The 24,167-nt window shown below is 44.3% G+C and overlaps 1 long non-coding RNA gene across 2 annotated transcripts; it reads right to left on the reverse strand.

Moving 5' to 3' along the window:
* Positions 1-3,332: 3,332 nt before the first annotated feature.
* Positions 3,333-23,606, reverse strand: LOC109323146. Of its 2 annotated transcripts, XR_002104557.1 has the most exons (4): positions 23,418-23,606; positions 20,824-20,947; positions 20,364-20,481; positions 16,780-17,043 (listed from the first exon to the last, which is right to left on the reverse strand). It is a non-coding gene; the product is annotated as an uncharacterized LOC109323146 (long non-coding RNA). The 2 variants fall into 2 exon arrangements; XR_002104556.1 differs by lacking the exons at positions 16,780-17,043; positions 20,364-20,481 and adding an exon at positions 3,333-3,344 and having other exon boundaries at positions 23,418-23,578.
* Positions 23,607-24,167: the final 561 nt, after the last annotated feature.

A 24,167-nucleotide genomic window follows, 5' to 3' on the forward strand; every position in this document is an offset into this window, starting at 1 on the left:
GATTCAGGAGTCAGATGTGAACTCGCCAAGTTCTCGGATGATACCAAATTATGGGGGAGGGTGGTCACACCACAGGACAGGCTTGGGATACTGGCCAACTTGGACACACACTCAAGGCAGGCCAACCAAAAACTGATGGCCTTCAATGCAAGAAGCGTAAGGTGCTGCTCCTCAGTAGGAAGAACACCCAATATACTTACAGGCTCGGCAGTGTTACGCTTGCTAGCACCACGACCAAAAGGAACTTAGGGGTCTTGATTGACCACAAGATGAATATGAGCCACCAATGTGATGCTGTGGCTGGCAAAGCTAATCAAACTCTGGCGTGCATCCACTGATGCATCTCAAGCAAAACCAGGGAAGTCATCCTCCCACTTTACTCAGCCCTGGTGAGACCGCAGCTGGAGTACTGCATCCAGTATTGGGCCTCCACACTTCAGGAAGGATGTGGAGAAGCTTGAGAGTCCAGAGGAGAGCCACTTGTATGATCCAAGGCCTGGAGGGAAGGCCATACAAGGAGAGGCTGCCTGACTTGGGACTTCTCAGTCTGGAGAATAGAAGGCTCAGGGGGCAACTTGGTGGCAGCCTACAATTACCTAAGAGGGGTACATCAGGACCTGGGAGAACAGCTGTTTACCAGAGCTCCCCAAGGGATAACAAGGTGTAAAGGCCATAAACTCCAGGAAGGCTGATTTAGACTAGACAAGAAAAATGTTCTTTATGGTGGGCGTGTCCAGGGTCTGGATCAAACTCCCCCCAGAGGTGGTGTAAGCACCTACTCTGGACTCTTTCAAAAAACGGGTAGATATATTTCTTGCTGAGCTCACTTGATCCCAGCTGACTTCCCACCTATGGTGGGGGGGCTGAATCTGATGATCTGATGAGCAAGCACCACTTTGCCTGGCAGTTGGTTCCAGACCCCAGCCGCCCTGACCGTGAAGTAGCACCTCCTGATGTCTAATCTGAATTTACCCTCTGCCAGCTTGTGACCATTATTTCTAGTCAGTCCTGGTAGTGCTCAGGGAAACAGGGACTCCCCCAGTGCCTGCTGGTTTGTAACAGGCCACTAGATCCCCCCTCAGCCTTCTCTTGTGGAGGATGAACAGTTTCAGGTCCCATAGCCTCTCCTTGTAGGGCCTGCCCTGCTGCCCCCTGATCACGCGAGTGGCCCTCCTCTGGACCCTCTCCATGTTGTCCACATCTCTCTTGAAGTGTGGTGCCAGAACTGGACGCAGTACTCCAGTGTGGCCTGACCAGTGCCGCATAGAGGGGGAGGATCACCTCCCTGGACCTGCTTGAGATGCATCTGTGGATGCATGACAAGGTACGGTTGGCCTTCCTGACTGCATCCCTGCACTGCCGGCACATGTTCATCTTGGAGTCAGTGATGACTCCAAGATCCTTTTCTGCCTCTGCACTGACGACAAGGGAGTTCCTCAGCCTTTAGGTATGCTGCTGGTTCTTCCTCCCAGGTGCATCACCTTGTACTCGTCAGTGTTGAGTCCCATCCTATTCTCATCCACTCACCCCTGTAACCTGTCCTATGCTGTGCTTTGGGCCCCACCGGTGCTGGCCCTGGGACATTGGTCCCAAGATGGTGCCCAGGAGGTGGGGCACCTGTCAAGGGGTGGGTCTACCCATGCGGCCTGACAGCCTGCCAAAACTGGGTAAGCGGCCCTCTGCCTGAAATAATTGCCCACCCCTGCTCTAAAGTAAGCATTCAAGACAGTTCTATTGATTTTAATGAGGCTATTAGTATACCTAAAGGTAGGCAGGGGGTTAAGTGCTGTGCTGAATTGGGGCCTCACTATCCACTGAAATGAATTTCCATTTATCCCTTGATGTAGTGGCTCCAAACTGGATTGAAGCATGAGAGTGAAATGGAAAACTTACACCACCATGAAGAGAGGCTTCAGTCTCCAACCCTATCATGTTGAGGATAGGATGGTGATCCAGGCTGACTTGGATAGGCTGAAAAAGTGGGCAGATACATTTATCGATATTGAATGTCATCAGGTTTGTAAGGTACTCCACCCTGGGGTAAAAAACCCACAGCATGCTTATAGGCTTGGCTGTGCTAGACTGAAAGAGACTTGGGGGTCATGATTGACCACAAGATGAATATGAGCCACCAATGTGATGTCACAGCTGGTATGGCAAACCAAACACTGGCTTGCATCCATAGATGCTTCTCAAGTAAATCTCAGGATATCATCCCCCCACTGTACTCAGTCTTGGTGAGGCCGCAGCTAGAGTACTGCATCCAATTCTGCACTCCACAATTCAAGGAGGATGTGAAGAAGCTTGAGAGAGTCCAGAGGAGAATCACGCACATGATCAGAGGACTGGAGAATAGGCCCTATGATGGGAGGTTGAGAGCCATGGGACTCTTCAGCCTGGAAAAGTGCAGGCTCAGGCGTGAGTTTGTGGCAGCCTATCGGGGTATATATCAGGATCTGGAGGAACACTAGAGCGCCCCAAGGGATAACAAGGTCCAATGATCACAAACTCCTCTGAGACTGCTTTAGGCTGGACACAAGGAAAAACTTCTTTACTGTCTAAACCCCCAGGGCCTGGAATAGGCTCCCTCCAGAGATGGTGCAAGTACCTCCTCTGGACTCCTTTAAGAAGCATTTGGATGCTTATCTTGCTGGGATCCTCTGACCCCAGCTGACTTCCTGCATTTCGGGCAGGGGGCTGGACTCAATCTCCCGAGGTCCCTTCCAGCCCTAATGTCTGTGAAATCTATTAAATCAGTCTGGCACCTAACTTTATCCCTTAACTCAGACAAAATTCTGTACTTTATCAAGTACAGGATTTGAACTCCGCTTTTTCCTTGATATGATCCAAGAGGTGCCCCTCAGGAGATGGCAAAGGGGCTTTATGCTTCTTCTTATACCTAATGTAAGGCAGAGCAGGCCTGAGGCTGGTGCAACATACAGCAACTTTACCAACTTTGCTCTGGCTGCTGGCCAGGCTCCACATACCAGAATGCTGTAGCTGGAGCTGCAGGAAGCCCCCAGGATCCCAGGTAAGGCTGCTGGGGCCAGCCCAGGTGTTGGCCCTAGGCTTCCTTACCCCACCCATGGCCACTTGCTGCACGCCAGAGTGCATGTGCACAGGCATTTCCCCAGGGACAAACAGCAGTGGCACAATTATGCGCCACTGCTGTTTGTCCCTGGGGAAATGCATGTGTGCGCTTGTCTAGACACACCCACTGTGTTTACTTAGATACTCAAATAGGTTTTGAAGCCTTTGCTAAGCTCCATGTTTTTTCATGCAGCAGTTTCATCCTCACCCCAAAGCCAAATGAAATAGGGCATTGTTAACTTTGCTTCCACTGTCTATCACCAAAGATTGCTATGTGCTCCCAGAGTAAGGAATTCAAAACAAAAATCCTGATGCAAAAGTTACCTCATGAATACTTGCTTAACCCATTTGTAATGTATGTTGAGTTTCCCTGAATGGTAACCACACCAGAGAAGATGAAAGCATGCTTTTCTACCAGAAATTATGGAAATAATTCAGGCCAGGATTTTTTTGTGATACCTATTGGACAAACTGTGTTGTTGAGGGAGAAATAGGTCCAATAAAAGCCATCACAAACCTTCCTCCGCCTCACCTGGCTCATACATTTCCTGGACCATTGCAACTACAACAGTACTCCAACTCTGCTATAGCTGAAGATTGTCATAACTACCTGGCAGCTGTCTGCCCAGCATGCCATGCAGCTACGCCTTCCCCTCCGAACTCTGGCTCAGGACTTGATCAACTGACCAGGACTGGCTGATGGAACTGGGAAGTGTCCTGGCCAGCCCAGGACATATGGTCACCCTAGTTCCAGCTCTGCCATTCCACGACCTCATGCTTGCCATGCCAACACCACTGACTGCAAATGGCAGCACAGAAAACATCACCAGGCCTATGTTACCTGCGTATTAGGGGAATTCTCCCATAGGCCAAAGGGCTCCTGCAGCAGAGACCAGAGTAGAGCACCTAGTTCTTTTCCCTGTTAAATTTAGTTGGTAAATGTTAGGAAAGCAGGGCCTGTATTCCCAGTGATGTTATATAGACTCTCTGGCCTCCAGAAATGGGTAACATTAATATTTTGCATGTGATATTCTAAAAAATGAGCCCAGAATGCTGACGCATCATATCCAGTAGTATTACAGCTCTTGAAAGCCTTGGGAAAAACGTATTGCCACTGATCTTTGCAGCTCAGGCCCTTCCCCACTTTAAAAGTCAGAAACCTAAAATAGAATTTGTCATTAAAAAGGATACTGTCAAGGCTGACAAGGCAAAATGTAATCTGGCTGAAAAACTCCATTAAGAACACAGCACCTGTCTCCCCGATTGTTAAACCTCTCAGCTCTTCATGGCAAAGAACTGCATCACTCCTGAAATGTCAGACTCTCAGCTAGGTGACCTAGCAACGGCAGTAGGCAAATCAAGGACAGTAGGCTTCTTAGGGGTGTCACTTGTCTAGATTTATGCTCCTGAACGGTTCTCTCTTGATAGTTTGACACAAATGTCATCGGACCCTAACCATGTGCCTACCTTGCTCTGTTTTTGTGTATTACTACACCAAGCCTATTTTCAAGAGCAACCCCCAGTGGAGGGGAAGGCAGGGAGAGAGAAACAAAATAAAAAGCCTAACTTTATACCTTGCTTTTTTATTTTTAATGGAATGTTGATAGAGAAAGTATAGATACAGTCTTATACAGGAGCAGGACCCTTGATTAGGAAAAACTTCCCATTAGGATGAGATGAGATTTACTTTAAAATAAAGCCAGTGCAGTCATTATTACAGAGCTATAAACATAAATGGTGAGTTATGTGCCCATGCCCAGGAGCTCCTGTTTGAAATACAAGTACACCAGAGAGATTTGTGGAAAGAAGAATGAAGAGGAAGAGGTAAAAATGCTAGAGATGCACCAATATCAGTCCCATACCAGATGGGCACTAATATAAGGAAAACTGACAGTATTGGCAATTGGCTTTTTTGGCTGATGTCGCCATAATGGTGCTGATAAACGCCACATGCACGCACACAGCCGCAGCATGCAAGTGGCCAGGAGTGCAGCCCGGCAGTGAGGAGAGCAGCCAGGTCTGGCTGGTAAGTCTGTTGTGGGAAGGAGGGGAGGGGGAACAGATCAAGGCCCCTGTGGTGAGGGAGGGAGTGGGGCAGGTGCTCCACAGCCAGGGTGCAGTGGGGCATGGGACAGAGCCATGAGTGGCTAATCTGGGGGGCGTGGGGAGGGGATGGTGGCTCTTGCCATTGCATGCCCCCTAGGAGGGTATGCGCAGGCATATGACCCCAGATCTATGTGGGGTGAGGGCAGGCTGCTGCTGCAGGCTGAGGCCAGAGGTGGGCTCTTCCTCCCAGAGGGAGTGGGCCAGGGCTGCTCTCAGGACATGTGGCAGTGGTGCTGGGAGGCGGCGTTGTGGGGGACTACAGTGGATGCAGGGGTGGCTGCAGCCCCCACCCCTGTAGCCCTCCTCTCAGCACTGCCACCACCTGCTGGCTCAGCCCCCCGCCCCCGCTCTCCCAGTCATGGCTCTGTCCTGCACCCTGGGGCACCCCAGTTGTGCAGCCCTTGCACCTGCCCCAGCCCCACTTCCTCCTTCACCATGGGGGCTTCAATTTGCCCCTGCTGCCCATTCCCTTCCCTTTCCCCCCTTCCCCTAAAACAGACTTACCAGCCAGACACTGCTATCCAAGCTGCCTGGTTACACATTGACAATCGGATCAGTATTGTTCAATATGGCTTGTTAAAAATGGGCCAACGGTATTGGCCCAAAAATCTCTACTGGTGCACCCCTAAAAAATTATACATGGCACTGATACAAAGTGACAGTGGTCATGGAGCAAGCAATAAGTTTAAACAAGCTCCTCAAATGTGAGAGAAAAGCCTACCTAGGAAGAAAACTATCATCCTTCTTATGAAAAGGAGGAGGTATGGCTTTTAGTGCCAACAGCTGAAAAGGCAGATACTGACACCTGAAAATAATTAACTAGATATAACCACAAGAGAAGGCTGGAAGAAGCTGGAACAAACATTGGAGATGGAACGAAAAAATTAAACATGTCTCTCAAATTATCAGGACAATGAAAAGGAGGAGGGAAAACACTCTTTGAAATGGCAACAGAACTGGATCCGCTATTACTGACAGCAATTAAGATATCTGGGTGAATGCACTTACCAAATTAAGCTTTACTAGTAGGGATTTGGCTTATCAATTTAAGAGGATGGTAGACTGCATGACAAAGCTAGAGGACATCATAGTTGAACCCAGAACCAAAACTGAAGTTTACCAGATGAGCCAAATCTACAATTTTCAGAGACTGTTTAAATGCAATTTATTGAAAGCCTCTTTAGTTTGAGTAAATCTTCCATTTGGCTTCACATTAGCATTACATGCACTCACATGATAGCTTTGTGTGTGATGACATCTACTGGTGAATGGGAGATAAAAGTTCTGTATTTGTATTTGGCCAGTTTTAATGAGCATTTGTAATGATTTACTGACTCACACATGGAAACTGTGCCAAGCAGCTGTTTACAGACAAGGGCTCAAGAGTGATCAGAAGCACAGCTTCAGTTTGAGATGAAAAAAAATACAAACCCAGGGGGACCTGTTCCAAGTGTCAAAGAAATATGATATTGCACAGGGGATCAGCAAAGGAACACGGAATCTTTCACCTTTATGTCACCAGTTCAAATTTAGCCCAAGTGTGTATCATTTGACTGCTCTTTGTCTATATAAAATGAATTGATGGCATAAGGCTTGTGCTAGGGGGTATGAGCCATGCCCTAGAAACCACAACCAAAATCAGTCACCTTGTTTTCAGTTATAAACAGGGATCCTGGATTTCTCCATTTAAAAATTGCAAATGCTGATTAAAATCCCCAAAACCCACGTTTTTCCACGACTAAAATGAAACACCACTACATATATAGGCGTCAGTTGAACACAAGGTTTTATTGATATATTTACAAATTTCAAGGAATTGGAATCCTCCCAATGTCTCATTCATTATAATAAAACTAATTCCATGTACCTATAGATTTTGGCAGTCGATTTTGTTTTTTAATCATGGAAAATCAGAGTTCCCCCTGTGCTCACCAGAATGTGGGTCCAGCTGCAGCTGTACCACCTCCCTACCCCCCTGCTTTGTGGTGCTGAGCAGCCCTGATATGCCAGTGACCTACTCCTGCCTATGCTGTTGCCCCTCACACCCAAGCCACAGCTTCCCAAGCCCTGCCGGTAGCCCTCATTCCTGACCTGCACCTGGACCACCTCTGGGCAGGAGCCACCTCCATGGCCCGGTAGGTGGGACCCAGCACGGGAGGGAGCACTCCACCACAGCTACCAAGATGAGGCACCATGGCAGCACAAAGTTGTGCCCCCACTGCTGTTGGGTGGGCAGGGGGCATCTCACCTTGGCTGCCATGGCACAGCGTTCCCTTCCATGCTAGGTCCTGCTTGCTGGGACCTCAGAGATGGCTTCAGCCCAGAGCTGGTCTGGCCCAGCTGAAGCCCTGCACCCTGCTGTGGGGCAGAAATCTGGGGCGGCATGTGTGCCCGTCCCCCCCACATATCACCTGTGCCCTCCCCTCCATCCTGTGTCCTGTGCCACCCCTGCCATGTTGCCTGTCCTTACCACCCTCCCACCGCCACACCTAAAAATAGGTTTACCTGGAAACTTACCACTGCCTGGTTGCCACATATATGTATGCATGCCCACACATCCACGTGGTGCCCCCTGCTCCCTCCAGCCCTAAGCAGCCCCTTGCAGGCTGGAACTCTGCCAGCCTGTGAGAGGAAACTCAGTTTCCTGGGTTATCCTCTTTTAAAAATAGAAAATCTATTATTTTCTCCTTTCCTTTAAAAGGAGAAAATCCATGTTTTTCCACAGCAAATGGAAAATCTGGATCCCTGGTTGTAAGAGAGAATGGAAACTGGGGATATACATGTTCACAAGCTACAGTAGGCTTTATTTTTACAGCGCCATTCATGTGTCTGGTGCTGTAGGGGCAACTGTAACCATGTCTTAGTCTTAATGATATTACAAATGTACGAGAGAGACAAAAAAGTACAGTAGGCATGAAAGCAGAGTGGAAGGACCAAGGGAAAGGAACTGACACCTGACATAATGCATTTATGCAAATAACCTTGTCTGCCTATCTTTTGTTAGACCAACTGAATAGTTGGAAAAATTGTTCTTTACAAGCTTTTGGACACAAGCACACTTCTTCAGGCATAGAGGAAGTCTGCTGGTAGTTGTGTACTCTCGAGGGTCGAATAAAAGCTTAAGCCAATATGCAAAATGCAGGTCTGTGAAAATGCAAATGTGTGGCAGGGAAGATCACAGGGGATAGGAGTTAATGGGTGAGAGATAGGTGGGGCAGGGGGAGGGGGCAGGGACAAAAGAGGGGAATGTTGACAGGTGATAAAGTGTATTTGGTAAAATGTAGAGAGGTTACCAGGTGTTATCAAATGTTAGGCAGGTTTTAAAGCTTAATTTTGTTCGATGCCAATGACGCTCAGATTCACGATGTCCTTGAGCGGAAGCATGCAGCCTTCATTGCCTAGCAAAGCCATCCATGAACTTGGCGTAAGACGTCAGTGTACCACCAGCTGAAGGCTGAAGTCCAGCGATGCATCTGCGACATGAAGAATAACTAGCGGGTGAAGAAGGTGCACGTGATCCAGGGCTACACCGAAAACCTATGGACCTTGTTCCATTGGACAAAACCCCCTCTGATCACAGGATGGTTCCTGACTACTGTGAAGATGATGCCATCTGTCTGCGTTGGAAGAAGCATTTTGAACTCCTCCTTAACTGGGAGTCCACTGTATCAAAGGAGACCCTCCGAGCTGTCCCACAATGCCCTGTGGTGGATTCCCTTGGCAATCCACCAACCATCGGAGAGCTGAAGTGGACCATCCACCAGACGAAAACCAACAAAGCCTGCAGGCCAGATAGTATATTTGCAGAGGTCTACCATGCTGGTGGCTTTTGGCTCACATCCTGACTCCACCAGCTTATCCTCTGCCTTTGGGACGAAGAGGACATCCCCAGGAATCTCCAAATGCAACTATGGTGACCATCTACAAGAAGGGGGACAAGTCTGACTGTGGGAACTACAGGGGGATTTCCTTCCTGTCCATTGCAGGTAAGATCCTGGCCTGCATCCTCCCAAACTGCCTTCATCCTGTTGTTGAGGAAACCCAGTGTGGCTTACAACCATCCTGGGGCACTGGTTTTTGTTGCCAGGCAGATTCAAAAAAAATATCAGGAACAAAATCAAGAACTGTTCCTTGCCTTCACTAACCTGACCAAGGCTTTCGATTCCTAAAATTATGAAGCTCTGTGGACCGTCTTCCAATGCGTTGGCTGCCCGCTGAAGTTTATCAGCATGCTGAGGCTCCTGCATGATGATATGACCACCACTGTCCTGAGTGGAAGATCTGAAACTGATGCCTTCTGCATTTGGACCAGTGTCAAACAAGGTTGCCTGATCGCCCCCACCCTGTTCACCATCTACCTGACCATCATCTTCATCCACCTATCCGATATGACCTACCATCCAGCATCAGTATCCAGTATCAACTGGACTGGAAGCTTTTCAATCTTGAGCGCTTCCGGGTAAAAATGAAACTCGCCACCAAAGACATCCAACACCTTCAGTTTGCGGACGATTGCTGCATGATGGCTCTCTGCACAAGATGTACAAACGATGTTAGAGCTCAACACTTTGTGTAAGAGATTTGCCCTGTCCTCGAACATCGAAGACAAAGGCTCTTCACCAACCCTCCCCAGGCCAGCTGAACATCCCTTGCACTATCTACATAAACAAGGAGGCCTGGAGTATGCAGAGCACTTTCCATATCTTGGCAGCCACCTCTCTCAATGGTCTACCATCAATAAAGAAGTCCAGTACCGGGTCAACTGTGCCAGCATCACCTTCTTCAAGCTGCGACGTGTCTTCGAAAATAGAGACCTTTGGAAGTCAACTAAGGTCCTGATTTACAAGGCTGTCATACTGAGCACCCTCCTCTACTGCAGTGAAACCTGGACCACGTACCAACGCCACATTAAGACCCTTGAGAACTTTCACCAGCGGTGCTTGCGTCAAATCCTGGGGATCAAAAGGGAGGACTGCCATACCAGCACAAGCATCCTCCATGAAGCTGCATCCACCAGCACTGAAACCTTGCTCTTGAGAAATTAGCTCTGATGGATGGGGCACTGCATCGGATGTCTGAGAACTGCCTCCCTCGCCAGATTTCTTTTACCAGCTTTCCATTGGCCAACGCTCAAAGGATGGCCAAAGAAAATGGTACAAAGACACACTCAAGATCACCCTCAAGCATTGACACCAACAGCTGGGAGAAGCAAGCTGCTGACCATTTGGTGTGGCACCACCTGGTCCACCAAGGTGTACACCACTTCAAGGCCCAACAACTCAATACTGAGGCAGAACAGTGGCAGCAGAGGAAGGAGACCAACTGGAGCTGCGAATCCCACTGCCCTGCACAACAACATGCCCCAATTGCCAAAGAGTATGTGTATCCAGAATTGGACTCCTCAGTCCCCTGAGGACCCAATCAAGCCTGATGGATGTCATCCTCAACTTTGAGGGACTGCTAACGATGAATAACAAGTGTGCCACTAATCCAATGTCTATATTTAGTCCCTAATTTTTTGTATCCAGCAGATTTATGAAGTTCATAGACTTGTCTATGAAAGGCGTTTTGTAAATTCCCTTTGAGGTTTACAGCTGAGAGACTGGAAAGAGAGTAGTTATTTTGTGAGAAATGTGCACCCACAGGTAATTGGGTATTTTTGCCTTTGATAGATTTCAGAGTGCATTCATTCTGATACGCAATTGTTGTTTGGTTTCTCCTATACAGTTTCTATCTGGACATTCAGTGCACTGGGGGCAATGTATTATATTTCTGGAAGTGCAGATATAAGATTCAGGAAGGTGATGACTGTTGTGGGGTGTAGTTATTATGAGAGTGGTGGAGATGTGTTAGTAGGTTTTAAATTTCTTGTCCCAACATGGTCTGTGTGCTTTGGGCCATAGGAAGCTTGCTTCTGGTGAGAGGCTTAAGCTTTTATTCAAACCCAGAGGGTATGCAAACACTAGATCCTATGCTTGAAGAACGGTGCTTGTGCCTGAAAGCTTGTAAAAAACATTTTTTCCAGCTATTCAGTTGGTCTAACAAAAGATATCACATATACCAAAATAACCTTGTCTGCCTATGTCCTTAGACCAACAATCAACACCCCTGAGACTCTACATAATGATTCTTCTTTATACAGTTTGAAGCAAATTGGCAGGAGGGATACAGGACTTACAGTGATGCTAACCAGGCAGCGTTTATTCTGTAGCTGCTAGGAACTCTATCATTTTGGTCATGCTACTCCTACATGTTTCATGAGCCATGAATCTACTTGTTAAAAAGTTTTAGTTATACACAGGGCTTATGAGTTTTTAAAACTCTTAACATCTAACCCAGGATCACAGTTCTTATGATCTTTTTACCTGGTGGGAAACACAGCATAAAGCTATACATAATGTGTGTGGCTTTTAGGGCAAAAAAATGGAGGCTCTAAGACATGGGAGAGTTTCTAGTAAAGCTCTGCTCTTAGATATTTTAGTCTCTGACATTAAGCCTACACACAGGAAAACATGATTTGATTTTTTAAAGCACCTCACTGCTTACGTAAGGCATGAAAATTAAGTTCAATTTATCCACAGGACATGGAGTGGCAGAACAACATTCCCTCCACCACCTCTACCAGGGAGCTTTAACTTTTCTGACAGGACTGCCCCATCATTATGTCCCTGCCCCACCCAGCATAACCACAATCTGCTGCCCCCATGCCCCAACAGGGCAAAGCTTCAATTTGCTGCCTGCATGCCCTTGTCCAGGGTGTGTGGGCAGCAAATCGTAGCTCTCCCCTGGCTCTAGCCCACACTGTCACAATCACAAAATCCTGGCCCCAGCCCTGGAGCAGCTTCCTGCCAGTGCTGCTTGGGTCTCCAGGGAAATCCCAACCCCATGCTGCCACAGCCCCATCCCTCCTGTGGCCTTAATGGAAACTGGCTGCAGCGACACAGGCAGGGGCTGCTGGTTAATGGAGTCTGGCTGTTAGCCAGATCTACCATTTTGTCCAACGTTGAGTTAGGCTGAAACCACCAGTTTTTTTTTATTGCAGCTGCCCATGTATCCCTACTAGAGCTGTGCAAAATTTCAGCAGCTGTTTCATTTTGGAGGCATTTCAGGCCATTTTGGTGCCCGAAACACTGAATCTGAATCGAAGCGGAAGGCTCTGAAACACCTCTGAAATGAAACAAGGCATCCAAAATGTTTTATAAATATTTTGGAAAATTCCAGTTTCAGAGCTGGGCTTGGAATGCCCAGCTGTACGCTGCTGCCCTGCCACGCAACTTGGCTCCTCAGGGAGCAGAGATCTGCGCTGGGGGTCTCCTTGCCGCCATTGCCTGCCCTGCACTGCCCCAGCGATGTGGGGCTGCACGAGGTGGGCCAAGGCGGCAAGGAGACCTCCGGTGCGGATCTCTGCTCCCTGTGGAGCCAGGCTGCGCAGCAGGGCAGCACTTGTCCCTGCTGCATGACCTGGCTCCACCGGGAGCAGAAATCCAGGGCAGGTGGTGGCAAGGAGATCTCGGCAAAGATCTCTGCTCCCTGTGGAACCGAGTCGCGCGGCAGGGACCAGCAGGCTTGCTCACCGCTCTGCACTGCTTCCCTGCCCTGCAACCTGGCGTGACAGGGATCAGAGATCCACACAGGCGTCTCCTTGCCTGCTCAGAGTGCAGCAGCCCTCCCCCAGACAAGCCACCCACAGCCCTGTCTTGCTTCCTGCTGGGACCCCAAAGCCAAGTCCTGCCCAGCTAGGCAGCAGAGCTGTGTCAAGCTTGACCCTTGTCTTATAATCACATACAAGGAAACTTCATTACATTGTCTATCATTAAACTTCTGCCAAAAGCAGCACGTGCTCAGTAATGGAAACCAACGCTGAAGTTGATTAAGTGCAGCCATTCAGAGCATGACTATAAAACACATGGACCATATGGGGCAAACGTACTGATGGGAACCTTTTAGGGGGTTGTATTTTTTGCCCTTAAAAAAACCTCAAATGGGTGAGTGTTCCCTCCGCAGGGAACTGGCACTGGGCCTGGAGGTACTGCAATGCCAGGCCAGCACTAGGAGAGCCAGAGCCAGCCCCGATACCCTCCCCTTGGTGCCAAAATTGCTACATTTGCAGTCTGAATAAGATGCATGTTACTGCCCATTGCATACAGTCCCCTCAGCACCAACTCTTCTTCAAATCATAGTGAAGCATTTCACTGAATACATTTCAAATTCATATTCATTCCCACAGCTGAGTTGCATCTTTCTTTCCCGTTTCCAATGATTCCTGTTTCTTCACCAGCCTTAAATGTCTGGCAAACATAGAATGGGGCCACAAACAGTTCACCCAAAATCCTTCTGTCACCCCCTCAGCCTGTTGCATGATTAGGTTGCCCTGCACCTCATCTGCACATAATTTTTCAGAGGATCCCAGGACTCAAGACAAGAGCACCCAGTTCCAGTCATAAGAGAGGGGCTAATTAGCACATGGCGTGTGTGTGCATGTGTGCGTGCGTGTATGCATGCAGGTGGGTGGGTGTCCTCTGCAGCACACACACACACACAAAATGCTGAGCTGTGGGATCACTACAGCTTGAAATGCTGTTGATTCTGCTGGGACCTAGCCTGAGGAACTGTGTGGTGAATCATGAGCCTTTTGGACTAATATCAGGTGTAGACTGTACTATATAAAAGTCAGTACAAAAGTTCTTAAAAGTGTGTTCATGAATTACCTGTGCTAAAACTTGCAACAGTTTAAAAAAAAAGTAAAATGCATCAATTCTGGATTCACTAAGTCCATGGGTACATGTAATAATTTGCCTATATGGTAAACTGCATTTATTTTAATATCAAGTTTTTTTAAATTTGCCTCACTTCCACGTGCTCAGGGAGAGCAGGTTTAACAGTAAGGAGTGGAGGAAAAAGAACGGAAGGGGGGAGAAGGTAGGGGAAGGGAAAAGGGAATACCTAACCTCCCTCGATTTATTTTCTCTGCAGGAGTAGTGAGAGGTTGTTTATCGTAAGCCACTTCCAAAACGGCCAAAACCAGCTTATGTGCACTGAACTTCTTGGCTAGAGACAGAAGTTACACATAAACCGGTATGAGCAATTGGAAACCTGTTCAAATCTGTAACACAACAGAAATTCAGCGCACATAAACTGCTTTCAAAATGGCCAAAACCGGTTTAAGAGAAACCTGGATGGATCTAGTATCAGACCCAACTGTTTAGGTTAAATTGGCTTATTGAATTCTGTCCCAGATCCCCTCCAGACTGAAGTTAACTCACAGTTCCCTAACATCCCAGGATGCTTTGCACCTCCCCACAGACCACGCCCCCTCCCAACTCCCACCTTGCAGGGTGGGCAGAGTAGTCTTGGCCCAAGCGGTATGCTCCAGCCAACCAGGAAGGCATGGGGCACCCCCCAGCTTCTGGCCTGAGCCACTACAGATATGTGGCTGCATTTCCAGAATCAAGAGAGAATGTCTGTTCAGTTGCTTATTGGTTCAATCTTCACAGTTTAGACTAACTTGTGATGATTGAATTGATTCAGTCTCAGGATTTTTGAATATCTGTATTTAGCCCTTTTGTGTTAAAGATTTGAACCAGTTTCCAGTCACTTACGTGTAACTTCTGTCCCTACCCAAAAGGAGCAAAACTGCTTTGACTTTAACCCTGTTTAATTCAGGGTCAAAATTAAGGCAATTTTAGCTCCAGAATCACGTAGATGTAACAGTTAGATCACAACAGCTGATATGTGCTCCCAATCAGTGATTCCCTCTCTCCCTTTAAAAGAGATAAAAAGAACACTTGTCCAAATTCTTCAAGCTTTTTTGGTCTTTCCTTGGCATAGACATTTCACAAATCAGCATGGATATGTTACTAACTCTATAAAAACAGACTCATGGAAGGGGAGGGAAGTGTGGAGGGAGACAAACAGACAAACACTATATTTTCAAATGACTTGACTTTCCTTCAGCGGTGCTTGTTTCCTCAGCTGATTCTAGAACATAAACCCCTCTTTCCAACTTAATTGCACAGATGCTCCTCATTTGTTAAACAGTTTTAATTCTAGCTCAGTAAATTAAATGCACTTTCAGATTTATTTGGTCATTGCCTCAATGCCAAACTAGAAAGCAATTTGCAGTACATTTTATAATGATTAGGGAAGAGCAACAAAATTAGATCTTGCTAAGCCCTAATACTGAAAGCAGGAGGCTGTACATAAAGCACTAAGCCCCACTTGGTGTTATCCACTTCCATTAGGAAGGTCCTTGTACTTTCCTAAAAGTACAGCATTATTACCAAATTAGAATCCAGTGACACTAAATCAACTTTTTAATGAACAAAACACTTAACTAAAAAAACCTGATTTCTAACTCTATTTCTGCTGAAAGGTTTGCCTCTTTTTTGATGATTCTTTGAACATTTCTTATTGGCATGAAAAGTCTTAAAACTAGAGTAACTCTCTACAAAAGTTTGGTACTTTGTTATACCACTCTAGATAACATCCTTTCTGACCAATGTCAGACTGAAGCAAAAGTTTAGAAACTATTCCTGAAGTCTGCCATACCTGTCTGAAGTTCCTTTTTCATAATGCTTCAGTGGAGTCAATGGTCAGAGGTCTGAATTCCCAACACATAGGATCAGCTATGTTGAAAAAAAAATCACCTTAATATATACCATCTTCCTAGGGCTTCTACAGGTAGAGATTTCCCTCTAGCACTACACAACATGAATGGGCTAAAATCTTGCTGAAATTATCCTGATGTGACCTATTTGGAGAATGAAGGATAAGCTTATTTAATATACTCTTTATTGCTAGTTCCAAAGAAGTATTTCAAGAAGTGAGGCTTCAATTAATCTGAAATACTGTTGCAGCGTAACCACAATCCTGGAACAAGTTTTAGTTTTATTCAGACACAAGCTCCCTTTTTTGATTGCATTCTACTTAAAATAGCCTTTGACCTCTCTATACAAAATCAGTTTTTACCAATTCTTGTTTAGCTAATGTATATATCCTGAATTCTTCTAGTTTTATCTCAAATTACTTTTTTCAACATTCCAGCAGTTAATTTTGTTATTTTTAACTTGCTTCAGAAATCCCACTGCTTCCTCTCCAAACTGGATATGCCAGTATATGAAGGGGCCAGATCAGAACTCACCTTGGAATAAGTAAGGTAAGAATAGGCAAGTACACCAGGCCCCATGGATGGATGGATTTCTATTACTCCATTTTGTGGTCAGACACCCTCAAATATGCAATCCACATCAGGAAGGACCTTTCAGATGACATTCCAAGCTTGTTTGATTTGTCATCTGCTATTACTTCATTAATGTCTACTTTCTAAGTTTTGCCCTCCGTTTTAATAATTTCATTGGTTGTCTATTATGTTGTATTATCCTGGAAGAGTTGCTTGCCATGATGGAAGCTCATGTGTTACACAAGTTATATTCTAGTAATACAAGAATATCTTTTTAGTATACAACATACAGACCAGTGTTACAGGTACATTTATAACTCAGTTAATGCAAACTGAACAGATGCTCTCACAAATGCTGCTGAAGAGACCTATTGCAAATTAAATTTGTACTGTGATGATGCAGAGAATTGTGGAAAAAGGCTTTATTGTTATGCTTTCAGAGTAACTGATCTGGTACTGTAAATTGAAAAAACTAATTCTGGAAATTAAAAACAAAAATGAATCTGCGAAACATGGACACAAAAACATCCTGGCATCTTTCTGGTTTGCCAGTACACTAAGGATCCATAAAAGCCATTGTCAAAGAAATTTATAATATTAGCTGTGGATATTCAATCTGTGTAACAGTCCACTCTGGCTTTACAGCTCGTGTAGCTTCCCTTTGGAACCTAGGGAAATCAGCACAATAAGTTAAGAGTTATTAAAATTAAATTAAACTTTTAGAGAGCTGCTAATGCTGTTAACATGTTGGAAAAAAATACAGAAGCTACTCAAATCACTTCTCTTAGTCTTTGTTCCTTTAAAAGTCTAGATGTTTGAACAACTCACTGGGAGCTACTTGTTTCCCTCCCTGCTTCGTACTCCCTCCCCAGCATTTAGGACTAAAACAAACTACTGTATTTCTATAGCAGACAAGCAGGCAAATCTATTTTTTTTCAACTAATAGTAAAAAAATTAATTTAGGGTTTTCCCTTATTTAAATAATTTTTAAAATAAGAGCTTATTTAAAATGAAGTATGCATTTAATGCAAATTATGTCAAACCTTTAAGTTATGGTAGCCTCTTAAAATATTTAAATAAACAATAAATATGCTGAATGCATGACCTTCTATCAAGAACTCTGAGTCAGAGGCTGTGTGCTTTTTCTGTGTACACAAAGAAAACAGTGGCAGGACATTTTACTTTTGAGGTCAAATATTATATATATGGCGCAACAGGTCACATACTGTATTAAATGGTTTATTCTGTGGAGAGCCTAGAAATCATACTACTGGGCAAAACAGACTGGCAAAAAAACAAACAAACAAAAAACCCCCAAAACCACAGACACTGAGGACTATCCTGACCCAAAAAGATACCACCACTCATCTCAACAGAATCATCCACTGAAGTCAAAGTGGGTGATTTCATACTCCTAGTTTATAGATTCTCCCTACCCATGCTGCATCTGACTCAGTTTCCAAATCAACATAGAAATTTATGTATCCAAAACACTTAAGCATATTTACTTCTAAAAAATTAGATGGTGTTTTTAAATGTGTGTTTAATTACATTCTAGTTGCCATTCTAATGAAGCTGCTTGATACAAATAAGCAAAATTTTCTAGTAAATAAGCAATACATAATTCACCATTTTCTAAAAAGCTATATAATTACTTAGATAAGTGTACAGAGCTAGTGTGCCATCTTAGGCAGCAAAAATGTAACAGCCCTACCTAGTGTGAAGACTCTACCTAAGTTTAAAATGTAAATATTTTAATGATTAAATAAACCAGTAAGAAAAACTACTGAAATAAAATGGAAGAGTTCATTGAAATTGATTAAATTAAAATTTAAAATCCATCTAGGCTGACCTAAAGCTTACTTAAGTCAACAGGAGTCTTTTTGGTTAGTTTTGGCTTAGACCTCAATAAGAACAAAGGAAACCCTGGCATTAATTGTCTACCCGATTTTTAAAACATCACCTTTAGAATTCCCAGAAGGTGGTCTACAGCAAAACTAGTTTCTAAATAGTTTTTCAATTTCATGTGAGCAGACAGATATTTTTTAATTCGGAACTACTAACTAGATAATCTATACTGAATGATTTGGGGGGAGGGGCATGAAAAAAACTGAGTAAAATTAAGTTAATCCTTTAGATAGTACGCTAGATTAGTAAAAATGGAGTTAACAGTAACACCGAATCCTTCTATACATTTTTATTGTTTGATAAAATGTTAATAGATAAGCATTGTGGACTTTAGCTTGTGCCTTACTGGTGGAATTTTTCAGCTTCTGTTTTCTGAGTTTTCAAGGATTTTTTAAAATTTACTCTTTTAGTGACCTTAAGTTTAATTGCATTAGAAACCAGTGTTCCCCGAGTCACCCATGGACAGGGAAACCATATTTTCTGAGTCTCAAATCAGGGCAGTGGGGCACAGAGCACTGGAGAGCAGGAGGATGAACTTGCTTGTTTTCACTAGGACACCTGTCCCAGGAATCCTGCTGAAAGCAGGATAAAAGCATATCCAACAGGATTCACTGGATAGATGTTTAAAATGAGACTGTCTTGGCAAAAATGGGAATTATGTTCTTTGGCCAGGGTGACCATGAGCAGTAGCAGTATAACTATGCTGCCCAGTCGGTGCCAATTCTTCCGTAAGCAGGACCACTTAACACTGTAGTGATGGACACTTTTCAAAAGTTGAGTTTCGCTATCCATTTGACCCTTGTTTTCCACTGAAAGTGGCAGAACGCACAATTTAGATGCACTCATGAACCAGGAACTGACACGACTCACTACGTCCCTCAAGAGGAAGAGTCTTAAAAAAACCTTGAGATAGGTTTCAAATACAGGAGAGGTGGGCTTAGACAGAAAGCAAAGGGGGATATTTCCTCAAGGTTTGGACCCTACATAGCATCTCTTGGAATATAATTTTTTAGAGGGACAGCCACCATATCGTAAGCTTGGCACTAAAATGCCACATGCCTCTTACTCTTTATAACTTAGGAGAATATTATTTTATTACCATGTCAACAATGCAAATAGTTTGCATAGCTCTGACACTGGCATATTTTATAACAGATATTGTATATTAATTCCTATGAAAATACATCTTCTCAACCAGTGTGTGAACAGTGATGTGAACTATTCAAACACCAGATGACGTTTGCTTTGTTTGACTTTCCTTCAGAAAACACTCAGTTCAATCTTTCTTCTCTCAGAGGCTGTCTTCTTGAGCCAACTGCATGCTTTTGCAGGAAGGCTATATTTGAGAAGAGCGATGAGGAAGAAACAGACTGAGGACTGTTTCTTATTGCACTACAGGCCCCTTTCCTAAGGGGTGCAGCTGAGGTACAGGAAGGGATTAGAAATAGTTTGTTACATGAATCTGTTTTCTAACAGATTTAGAGAGCTTGTTTCAGAATAATGCAAAGCTATAAGGTTGAAATACAATAATCTTAAGGGGATATTTGAGGAAAGAAAGAAAAATAACCCAGCTGAACTCCAGAAGAGAAGCTGGGTCAAATACTAAGGGAACTTTAATGCACAAGGGTGAGATACAATACAGTCACAAAGTGTCTATCCACACAGCAGACTGTATCAGAGTTTGGAACTCAAGTCCATTTTCAATCATCTAGTTTAGGTACTAGAAAAAGTCTAGACCAGGGGTGGCCAACCCACAGATCTGGAGCCACATGCGCCTCTTCAGAAGTTAATATGCATCTTCTTGAAGCTTCGCACAGCGACTGGCTTCCATAGCCATTACGTCACGTGATGTGACTGCTTGCAGCAAACATATTACTTAGTTTGGACTCACAAGTTCAGACACCGGAGCCGCAGGCTGGCCATCCCTGGTCTAGACGAGCAGCAAGATAAATCAGCCTGAGCTAGGCTCTGTGCTACCCCAGCTACACTGTTTTTAGTACTTTGGCTGGTTCAGGTATTTCTAAATTAAACTACAAATTGTGATGTAGACATGCCTTAGGAAAGACTGGAACTTACTCACACTGTGCTGTTAAAATATTTTTACGTTTTTCAAGTCGAAACCCGAAAATATCAACTTCAGAGATCACAGTACTGCAATTATACCAAAAGCCGATCCAGATTACAGCAAAGTCTTCCTGCTAGAAAGAAAACAAAAATCTTATTCCAAATCTTTTACTTACACTCTACCATACATTTAACTAAGAGCCAGAAAAATGGCTAAAAGAATGATAAGGAAGAGACAAGGGTATCTAAAATCATCTTCATAAAGTTTAGCAACAGTAAAAAGATAAAAACATGTCATTTAAAAAGAGGTGCAAAATTCAGCAGAAGTAAAGGTCCAGCCAGTGAATGGCTTATTAGTTTACTAAAATCTAGGTTACAATTAAACCAAGTGAATACATCAAAATGAAACTTGAAGAAGAGAAACAGAATCCGGGAACGTTTCTATAACAAGAAATATTTTAGAATTCTATACCTACCACTGTCAAGGTAAAAGCCAGTATGTTCTGCTCCTGCAAACATTATTTTATCCATATCAACAGCCAAGGCATTCTTGTCGTCATCAGACAGTAAAGCAAGGCTCTCCTTCCACACTTCAGATATCTAAAATTGAGAAGAATGGTACTTTTCTTAACCCTACACTTCATTCCAAACTTGAAGCCAACACTGCATATCAGTTCAGCATTACAAAAAAATAGGGATTAGGGCTGTTAATTAATTGCAGTTAACACACACGCTTAATGTGTTAATCATTGTTTGTGTAATTATTTTTTTATGCATTAATCACGCAAATGGTTCTGGAGTCTGCACCCAAGCTACACACTGTCACCATCACTGCTGCCTCCAGGCTGCCCTGCAGGGGCAACAGTGGCGGCAGAAAGGACCATAGGGCAACCCAGGCACAGGCTTCGGGAGGATGCAGCCGGGGGGGGGGGCAGGGCAGTGAGGAAGCACACAGACATGCAGATGCAGCCTGCAGGCAGCCAGGAACACAGCCCAGCAGCAGTGCCCAACAGGCAAGTCTGTGAAGAGGAAGGGGAGTGGAGGAGGAAAGAGGTGTGGAGGGCAGATTGAGGCTCCCATGGTGAGGGAATGGGGCAGAGGCAGGGTGAATAGGGCCCTGGGGCCGGTCCGGGGACAGAGCCTAGGTCTCATTCACCTGTGCCCCTGTGCCCTACTCCTTCCCTCACCATGGGGACCTCGATTGCCCCCTCCCCCACGTGCCTTCCCCCCACCCCAACCATAAAAAGTACCTGTATAATTTTGTATAACTGAGCTTTTCTGTGTATAATTTTGAGTGTTTATAGTTTTGGGTTTTTTTTTTAAATAGCACAACTAATCGCGATCACATTTTTAAATCTTTTATAGCCCTAATAGTGATATGTAAACAAGGAATACTATTAAAATGAAGACTCTTCCTCCAAAAAGAAACACAACTTATATTAGGGGTCACCAACATCTGGCCCACAGAACCACTGGATCCAGCCTGTGGAACCATGGGGCTTTGTCTGTGCCTGTACCAAGGCTGAGTAGCAAGGAGGTACCCTGGGACCAGGGAGCTGTAAGCTGTGCCTGAGCTGCTGTTGCTTCTTCCCCTAACTGTAGCGATTCCTTGCCTCATTTAATGCACAGGTTAGACCAGCGGTCTCCAAAGTGGGGTGCACAAGACAATCCATTGGGTGTGGGAAGAAAATATTAGAACTTATATTTATTTTTTATCTAAAAAAATAAGAAAGAAATTAAGCATTACTAGTATTTAATATATGGATTGATGCTGGCGCCCTCACTCAGTCCGTATGTCAGATGGTCATGTCACGTATGGTACATGAGGTACCCTGAGGGAAGAGTGGGAGTTCCACAACGCGGAGGGCTTGACAGTGGTGCCCTCAGTGGTGCCCCCAGTAAATACACATATATTGGGGGTGCATGCTCAAAAATTTTTTACTGATAGGGGGGTGCAATCAAAAAAGTTTGGAGACCACTGGGTTAGACAATAGCAGCCAATGAAGCAGGTGTTAAATGCTTTTTTAATTTATTCTTCACTGACTGGACCTTTACTTCTTGATACATACTGATGTGCAGATTTGTTTACATTATGATAGCAGCAAATCAGGGTTTACTAAAAATCAGGCAGGTTCAGGGAACCCATGCTCCATCCAGTGTACAATCCAATCTACAAAAGGTCCAATCTGCAACATTAAGCCAGCCAGCAAGACCAGAATCAAAGTAGCTGTACTACCCTACCCTAGCTCTAATCATGGTATCAAAGTTTCAGCCTCCATCAGCTCAGAGTACAGATAGGCTTCTGATAACCACTTCCTTTTCTCTTGTCCTTTGAGGGCTTCTCACATATTCTCCTTTTCTGATAGCTGGTTGTTGCTCTTCAGTTCTGGCTGGACTTTATAAATGCTTGCTAAACTCCTGGAGTTGGGTTGGAAAAAGGATGGGAAGCTACCTGTGTTCCAGAAGACTCTTCAGCTTTCCAGAGGTGATCCAGACCACATTCCAGGAAGTTAAGAACTCACTGGAATGTAGGACTTGCGCTAGTAAAGGATTTATTAGCTGGTTTTGCTACTTCAAGGTAGCAAACCGAAGTCTTCAGTTTAGAATATTAGGAACATGTCCAAGGAGACAGATACCAATTAGACAGGTGAATTCACAGAACAGCACTCCCATGACAGCATTTTTTTCTATAGTTTGGTGCCAGTGTCTAGTACTGGTGGAACTCTAAGTCACACTGAAGGAACTTCAAACAATTTGCCCAGGTAAGCAGATGCTTGCAAGTCTTTCCTATGTTATAAACCTTCACCTGTAATGATTACATCCTTATAGTCCCTTTTTGGTACTTCAGTGGCCTTTTTCTGGCATTTCTTTCATTTCCCTAGGGCTAAGAATAATTTAACAGATTGCCTTACACAGTAACTTACAATTCAACATGTTCTCCTTCAATTTACGTCTACAAATCATGCATCATTCTCCAGATGAGCATTTGTCTCATTTTAGATCAAGTTAGAACCATCTGTTTTTATTAACTGGGAATTTGCCGGCAGATTAAGGGGTCAGACATATTTACCTCATCTGATGCAAGTTCTGCCAAGAGATCAAGTTTGAGACAGCTGGTTTGAAAAAAGAACAAAAGTCTACAAAACAAAGGACTATGTGAGCAAATACTCCATTAACTCCAAGTCAACTTGTTTTTCAGTAATGAGCAATGCTTATAAAACAAGTGCACATTAAGTGTTCTGTTACTAAGACTTTTTCTACACATTATTTTATGGTCTCCCAAATAAACCATTAACATGCTAAACTGGTAACAATGGGGGTTCTGCAAATAGCTTCTAATTTTTTTGTATGCTCAATTCCTTATGGCATTTTTATGCCTGTAGACTACAAACTCATGGAAAGGAAACAACGGAAGTGTTCATTTTGATTCTTTAACTTTATAAAGCCCTTATAAAGAAACCAGAGGTGAGACTTAACTTGAATGTTCTTATCTAAGAATAAGAATTATCCTTCAAATTGTGAAAATTTAAATCATCTATTAATAAAGACTCCTTTTCACTTTCCTGCTAGGTCAAGAAAGTGATATACATGTCTGCCTCCCCCCAATCAAATAACTGATTTTATAGACCAAGTTCTGTCTGTATTAAGGGTGTGGGAATGTTGTTGGGAAGAAAGCAGGAAAAAACTGAACACACACACTCTCCCCACTTTCTTCCCAACAACATTCCCAAACCCATAATACAGACAGAACTTGGTCTATAAAATCAGTTATTGTACCAAATAGTTTTTGCTACCCCAATATTTTGTCAATATGGCTTTT

Source organism: Crocodylus porosus, unplaced genomic scaffold (assembly GCF_001723895.1).
Source record: "Crocodylus porosus isolate Cpor-Errol unplaced genomic scaffold, CroPor_comp1, whole genome shotgun sequence".
In the NCBI taxonomy this organism is placed as follows: domain Eukaryota; kingdom Metazoa; phylum Chordata; order Crocodylia; family Crocodylidae; genus Crocodylus; species Crocodylus porosus.